We start from the raw sequence: 8,165 nt of genomic DNA on the forward strand, positions 1-8,165 counted from the left end.
TATAAGTTAACCTAAAAACTAGAGTGGCATGACACGTGAGGACAAGAAAGCAGAAGTTTTTATACTAGTGAAACTGTGACTGAATCTAAATTCGAATACAATTTGAAGTAAAGGGGGTTGGAGAAAAAATTTTATGTTTTATTCGTACAAAAAATGCGTTTTCGGGACTCGGAAGGTTGCTGGACTCCGCTAACGCGTCGTCCAGCAACTATCTTCCTCGTCCCGAAAACTGACATTTTTTGTACTAATGAAACAAATAACTATTTAGTTGCAGTTGTCAGAACACGCCTACTGGGATATAATTGCTTTAAAACAGAAAAGGATTTTCGTACGCACCCGTTAATGTGGGCAGTGAACCTGAATTTATTATGTTTTAAAACCTCGTTCTTATATGTAATTTGTTCTTGTTCTATTATTTTCATTAAACAATTTGTTCCTTTAAAAAAAAAAAAAAAAAAAAAAAAAAAAACCTGAAGTTGGTATCCAGGCACATCCCCAAGTTTCTGGCCTCGCAACTTATAGGTAGTTGTTACATGTTAAATTCACCCTAAGTTACTAATGGGTCATACTATATATGATGTGAACGATGTGTTGCATATTCTTAGGATATTTTCGTCACTAGCTATCATATAGGATGTCATAGGTCACATTCCAGTTAGATTATCTTTTAAAAAAGGAGACCGTTGTAAAAGGCAGATTATGAACGGCCATTGCTGTGCAAACTATACAAATTTTGAAAAAAATTCGTTAACCGATCTTTAGTTGCACAAGCATTCATAAATTAATTGATTTTTGTGATATTGAGCCAGTTAGGCATACATTGATTAATTTTACCCAGTATTGGGGATTTAAAGGCCGCTTACTTTTAAAGCCGAACTGGGTATGTAGTTGTCCAATGTCGTTTGTGTCATTCTATGAGTAGTTTATAGCTTTTAGTGAGAGGTACGTTGTCCGAGACCTAGGAAAAACAAAGTGGTTGAAGTTCGTGTCACCTGTTAGTCATTCCGTACCCGTAGCATATAGCGTCCCTGATATCGGAAGTTACTTAGACATCGTCAACATCTTCGCAGTCCACGCTTAAGTTAGGTAGCCAGTTATTGAAGCCCTCAACGACTTGGTATGTCTTCATGTAACCTATGTGTGTCGTCCATTGGGAAGTCGTCTAGCCAGTTGGAGGCATACTTGTAGATACAGGCGGGCAGTTGGAAATAGTCATTCGGTGGTACGAGCCACTGCCAATGAATTGTGTAGTTGGTAGTATTATAAAATATAAAAGTTTGGGAGTCAGAGCCACTATTTGTGTAACAAATGTTGTTGTCACTTACTTGTATGTAAAGGTGATTCGTCGTACCGTCAACCCAGCTATTGCTGACGCACAAAGACGCTCTGAGAATCACAAAGAACGAAAACACCTTAACGCTGGCATAATCGCATATCCCGATTAGTTTATTGTTGCCCATATTCTAACATCGGGGTTGTTTCTCCCGACTCAATTACCTACTGTAGTTCCAAATTACAGCCTATCCGAACTACTGTCACTTAATTTATATTATACAGGGTGCGACCGGTAGAAAGCGCTTCCTACAAGGGTTCGGCCGACCTAATCAGTGGTCATTATTACCAAAAGGTATTGCGGATTAGTCGGCAAGGGGGTTCTTGGAGAAGTAGTCACCGCGAAATTTAAAGCCGCTTCGAGTCACCTTAGGCTTGTTCATTTAGTTGTGAGAGTAGGAGAACAATTTAATTAGTTTTATTTGACATTAAATATTCATTAGTGGCGCACACTTTGTTTCTTTCCTTTTTCTATTGCGGCAATACCCTTCCTGTAGGTCCGGCAGGAGAGTCACTAGGGATAAGGACCTGGCGCCTCCCGAGCATTCATTTAGAGTTCGTTCTGAAGAACTACCACGCCCGCGCGAGAGTTAGCCGCGGAACCTAAGTTACCTCGCCGCAATTCCCGACAGCTTAAATAGGTAACATAGTTCCAAATTATTAATTTTAACCTTAACAGTGGATAATGCATTGCTTCTCATTAATTTTCGACCAAACAACATCACAGTAGCCTTATCTGCAATTAAATGTAGATTATGTTTCATAGCGATAGCTGCTAATTTGCTAAGTTCATTATTTATTATTTTAGTAGCAGAATCAGTATGCTTCGGAGGGAACGAATAATAAACTTGGGTGTCATCAGCGTACAACAGGTATTTACATTTTTCTAGAACTAGACAAATATTAGTAGAGTAAATAACATACAGCAATGAGCCCAATATGGAGCCCTGAAGAACACCATAGCGAACGTCAGCCCAGAATGACTTTATACCGTTTACAACAACGCGTTGCCTTCTACCGTGCAGATAAGGTGTTATAAGTTGACATGCAGAACGATCAAATCCGAGATGGAACAAAGTGGTAACCAAAAGAGTGTGATCAATCCTATCGAATGCCTTTGAAAAGTCTAACATAACAAGAACAGTAAGCAGGGCGTCGTCAGTTGCTCGAATAATGTCATCAGTTAGTTTAAGAATGGCTGTAGCGCAACTATGATTAACTCAAATTTCTCGATATGATTACAAATTTGAGCTTTCATTACTTTCTCAAGTATATACTTTGGAAAGAGCCGGAAGAATACTAATAGGCCTCAAGTCTTTAAAACAGTGAGCATTCTTGTTTTTCGGAAGAGGTAGAATATGCGCACCCTTCCACTGAATAGGGAATAAAATGCGTAACGTGAGGGACTATAAACGGGCAACACAACCTTATCATTTTGCGGCGACATTAAGAGTCTTCTTTACCCAAGCACAACTTTTTTACATTATAGTATATAGATGATTATAGTTGCAAGAGACAAGATGATATTTTTGCTTTGTCAACTCCTGTCTTGGTCCTTAGTTAGTTCCCGCCGACACTGAGCAGCGGCGCTACTTGTTACACTGAAATTGTTGATTTACCGCCCGCCAAGATACAGACTTTATTTACAAAAAATATGATTTCATTTTTTGGGGTAATGTTTAGAAGGAACTTATCTAAAAAACTGTCGGTTTACTTTTTCCATAAATCGTCTTGATCGCGAGTAAAAAAATGAAACAAATTTGTGCAATAATCGGCGCAAAACAGCTAATCTTTAAACAATCGATATTCAGTTGCTATAAACTTTTTAAAAAAAATAGTCCGAACATTTTGTAGATAAAGGTCTAAATTTATAAAATAGTTCTATAACAAAAATTTTTTTTAAAAACAGCTAGAGTTTTTATGGCGGGCGCTCTTGTGGAAATTTACATTGGGTGCAGTGGGTACAGAAGACTCTTAACCCACAGAACTAACAACTCTCGACCAGCTGGTCGGGCGTGATCAATGACTTTGACATGAAATTACTCACAAATCACGTCACCCCGACAATGCAGGTACCGGACGATTTTTTGTCATTCTTTTTGCCGGGATGAAAACGATCAGCGGTATAGTTTTAGGATATAACACTGTTGGCCTTCGCCAGATAAACATTGCCAATTTATTCCTGTAAAAATAAAAAGTTAGATTCGTTTCTTTTTGTGTTGTTTAGTGGTGATTACCTATGAAACCACTAACAATTTCATTTCCAACATCGTCTGCTCCTATGGATTTAGATTTTATTTCATTTATAAATTTATGGACGACAGTTTCATTTACTGGCACAAATTTGAGTTGGTCAGAAACTTTTGGATGGACGCTCGAGTATTCTGTAAATGATGTTGTGTGCAGCGGTTGTGTAGCTTGAGGAATGGAGTTAACGAAGAAGTTATTAAGGTCATTTGGTTTATTGAGATGTTGAGGTATACTAGAGTTACTTCTTTTATAAATATCTAGATCTTTAACAGCCTTCCATAACGCAGTGCTGTTATTATTGCTCAAAACATGATTTAAGTATGCCCTTTTTTCGTGTTTGATGGCTTGATTCAGGAGATTTCTCAATGTTTTATAATACTCCCAATGTGAAGCTCTTTTCGAAGATTTATAGCGAATGTATGCCTTGTCACGCAACCCCATCATAAGGTACGTGTCAATTTGAGAGAAATACTCTCGAGATCGGCTCTCGAGAGCATTTCTTTCAAGTCGACACACTTGTGAGAGTAACTATCAGAGATTCAATGCAAGTTATCGATAGCGAAGGTGTTGAGAGTAGACTGTCAAGTGGATACGCTCAATTTCACTTGCGTGATAGCGACTGTCGCAATACAAACAAGTTTGAAATTGTGATAGTGCTCTCAGACTTGAAATAATCATGGCGCAGAAGAATCGAGTCTGATGTGTTATCCGTAAGCCACGGTGCCTTAGGTTTCTTAAATGTTACAGTCTTGAGAAGAAAGTATTGATCAAATAAATTAAGAAGATTCTGAGTTAGGAACGTAACTTTATCATTGACGTCCGTTAGAGTGTACAAATAAAGCGGATACTTTGATACTAGAAATATTGGAACATTTCTGGGTGTAAAGTAACGCAATCCGACTGTGCGTGAGTTTGAATTCAACTCTGTATTTCCGTTAATATATGCAAAAACGAATTGTTGAGGGATGTCGGATTCTTTGATTTCCATTTCGTTGGTGGAACGATATGATTTCGAACTTCACCGAGTAGGCTAGTACGATAGCATTTGTTCGGTTTTGCGAAAACAGGGTTCGGCAACCTCCCTATTCTCGCTTATTTGAAAAAAAATTAATTATTGTGTATGAGCATTTACAGCGATATTCATGTAGAAGTCGACATGGGGATTTCTTATAGGAATTTCCTATATCTACTTTTACATGATAAAAAGTCTTCTAAAGGACGCCTAACTTTATGCAACCAAAATAACTACCTACAACAAATGCCGTTCATATTAATATATTATCGCTTCGACTTCCGTATTCTAATTTTCGTTCGCATGCAACTCGTTCGTATTCAACTAAAGAAAAAGTTCATATTTCCAATTAGTATAGTGCCGATAACAGTTAAATTTATTTTCTGTGAGGCCAAAGCAACAATATTAAAATTAATAATTAATATGACAGCCAGATCAGTTATTTTGGTTGCATAAAATTAGGCGTCTTTCAGAAAAATTTTTATCATTTGAAAGTAGACATAGGAAATCCCTAGGGAAATCCCGAAATCACTATGTCTATTTCTAGATGAATATCACTGTAGAAAGGGATATGATATGGAATGATACAATTAACTATATATAAATCAATTTTCTGATTTACAGAAAGCGAAATTCGTTATTAACAAACGAGATTTAGAAAGGAAACTTATATCTACCGTCTTGCAACCTACGTTGATGGTAACAAAGAGTAATGTTCAATATTGGGCATTTAAAGAGTTTTCATAATGTAAATATGCACACAAAAGTGTATTAACTTATACCCACTCTTCAAAGCATTTCCAATGCTGGGTGTATTTAAATTCGTATCATTTTCAAATATTGTAACTATGTCTTAACGATGTTACGTAAATTTTAGAACGCTATAAGGGTTGTTTATCAATTTTATAACCCACTTTAAGTAACGAGGTACTCTCCCACATGAAAGAAAAAAGGAAACCTAGCATACTGATTAGATTACGTTCGCGAAGCCCTTTACTAACATCAAAATGTTTGTTAACCTCTTAATGGCACTAATATGTACCTAACCCTTAATGCAGAATCATGGACTCTAATGTAGGCACTTTGTCAATGAAGAAACTCCGAGGTTTCGTTATTAGAAACGTACTGCCGTACTGCGATCGAAAGTAACACACAATTAGATTAGATTATTATTTCTTCCCACAGTATCAGTTTTATGGATGTCTATTTTGTAACAATTTGCCGCAACCGGCGTGATAGTGCACACATACTAAAACATAACCTTAAAATTGAAAATAAAGTAAATTTTTTATGTTTAACTTCAATCAGCGGTTTAACCATATTAATTTTTACACAAATAGTAAATTAATACAAAAATTGAAATGGTTTAATTTCTTGTACAACTTGTTAAAAACAAAACAATGTAGGTAATTGTGTAAATTAGATGCACACGGCACACTATAACAACTGCACTAAGTGCTCGCCACTACTATTAAGACATGCATCCACTCTTTTCTTCATGTTTTCGAAGACTGCATGTAACTGCTGTTGCGTGATAAGTATTCTGAAGAGCAGCTTATATAGCTGCTCGTAATCCGGTAATTGTGTGCAAACGGTTTCGAGATGTCACGTTTGTCAGGTGATCAAATAAAAAATAGTCTAAGGGCAGTCCGGTCACGAGTCCGGTTATCTTGGAGACCAGAGGTTCTTTCCGATCATTCGATCATCAAAATCCTCCTGTACAAATCTTATTGTTGTGGCAGCCGTATGTGCACTTGCGTTGTCATGTTAGAAAAAATCTTCTTGCAATTTGTTATTATGAAGTTGATCGATGAACACGTGCAACATCCCACGATAACGGTACCATGTCGTCAAAGAATATCGGTCCCAAAATCCGCCTCCTCGACATCGCTATCCACACGCCTGAAATTGAACTTACCGATAGATATGTGGATTTTCTGCATTCCTTTTGTGAATTCACCGTGTTGTCAGAAAAATAAGTCTTGTCCAATACGTTGTCATCTCGTAAATTTGCATTGAACCAATTGCAATAATTTACACGGGTTTGTCTGAACGATGTAGTTTCGTAACACAGTTACGTAAGGTAAAGGTAAAAGTGCAATTTTTTACAATAGTGTGACAACGATGTCCATGAACCTAGCAGAGCAAGGTCAGCAGAACACAATCAAACATATTGCATAATTAGGGGCTAATTAAATTAAATTAATTAAATGCTACTTTTTTTAAAATTATGACATGTTTTGCCAGGTTCATATGAACTCAGCCCTTACAAGATGCTACTTTTAAATGTTAATTTTGACGTTTCGTCTCCAGTCAACCAACATCAACTTTGTGTTTTCTTATGGAAGTCATTTTTACTTTTTGTGTCATTTGAGAGATAATTTTTTTCTGATTTCAAAAATGTAAAAATCACTATCTTTTAATCAGAAATGGCGCTATTAATTCGTAAACACGCAAGAAACTACGCACGTACACTACCCAAGACAAAATTTTCTAGCCAAAAAAGAAGATATTTTAACAATATTAAAAAAATTGTGACGTTTACATTTTTGAAATAAAAAAAAATGCTCTATACCTATATAATGTTAAACTTAAAAACCAGAAATAATATTAACGGTATGATGTCGTAACATGTGAATGTTTAGAACTTTTGGGATTTTAAGGGTAAGAGTAGTTTGGACATTACATATCGAGTTACATATCATAGGAAATTTACAGGTTGTCAACATTTGGAGGGCCGATGATTACAACAAATTAAGTGGGATTGTATTCGTAAACCGTGATGGAAATACATATTCTCTTTGTTCTGCTTATATCAATTCAATGGAGCTTTGGATTCCAGATGTAGGGACCACACGATATAACGAGGGTCTGGCTCATATTCAATCGTTTTAATTCAGTTTATTGGGTTATAACTGCGAACTCGGAGCGATGGCGCTTCTGTCCTGGGAAAAGCAAGCTTGCATTTTTTGAATTTGTGTAGCATCAGGTCTGGGATGTTGATTAGCGACTGTAAATCATCTGTAATCGGTAGTGCAGAAAGACGGTAATGGATAAATTATTAGACATGGCCGGTCTAGGTTTATAATTCGGATTCGGATACAATAAACAAAACAAAATCCCTTGAGCCCATGGGTACCTACCATATAAAACAAGTTTTAAAAGTCATTATGCAAACATAAATGACGAGAGCGTATTTTCCTCCTAATAATATATTATTAATGCTAGGACAAGGAAAAAATATTGGTAGGCACGAGATCCTTACCCCATTCTCTTTCAAATGAGCCGTCTACCGTCGAACAGTTTAATGAAACATAGTGGAGCGTATACAAATACATACAATACCTTCATCAATAAAACATACAGCGTGCGTTAACAATAATTTTGAAACCGCTTTTAGTTTTAGTTTCATTCAAGGTGCATACACATGATATTTCGTTTAACGGCTTTCATAAATAAGTAAGTTTCCGTTGGGCATGCGCAAAACTAAATTTTAAAACTGGTGTTAGATTTGCTTGTACTCCAAGTGCCTATGTATTAAATTTCATTTAAATGCTTCAGTAAATAAGGA

At 36.4% G+C, this 8,165-nt stretch overlaps 2 long non-coding RNA genes across 2 annotated transcripts; one reads left to right on the forward strand and one right to left on the reverse strand.

Annotated features, from left to right (window-relative positions):
• Positions 1–492: 492 nt before the first annotated feature.
• LOC116165055 lies at positions 493–1,524 on the forward strand. The gene is made up of 2 exons (XR_004144067.1): positions 493–880; positions 930–1,524. It is a non-coding gene; the product is annotated as an uncharacterized LOC116165055 (long non-coding RNA).
• Positions 795–1,776, reverse strand: LOC116165054. The gene is made up of 2 exons (XR_004144066.1): positions 1,011–1,776; positions 795–958 (listed from the first exon to the last, which is right to left on the reverse strand). It is a non-coding gene; the product is annotated as an uncharacterized LOC116165054 (long non-coding RNA).
• Between the last annotated feature and the right edge of the window lie 6,389 nt (positions 1,777–8,165).

The sequence above is a fragment of the Photinus pyralis genome, unplaced genomic scaffold, assembly GCF_008802855.1.
Source record: "Photinus pyralis isolate 1611_PpyrPB1 unplaced genomic scaffold, Ppyr1.3 Ppyr1.4_LG2, whole genome shotgun sequence".
Lineage (NCBI taxonomy): Eukaryota > Metazoa > Arthropoda > Insecta > Coleoptera > Lampyridae > Photinus > Photinus pyralis.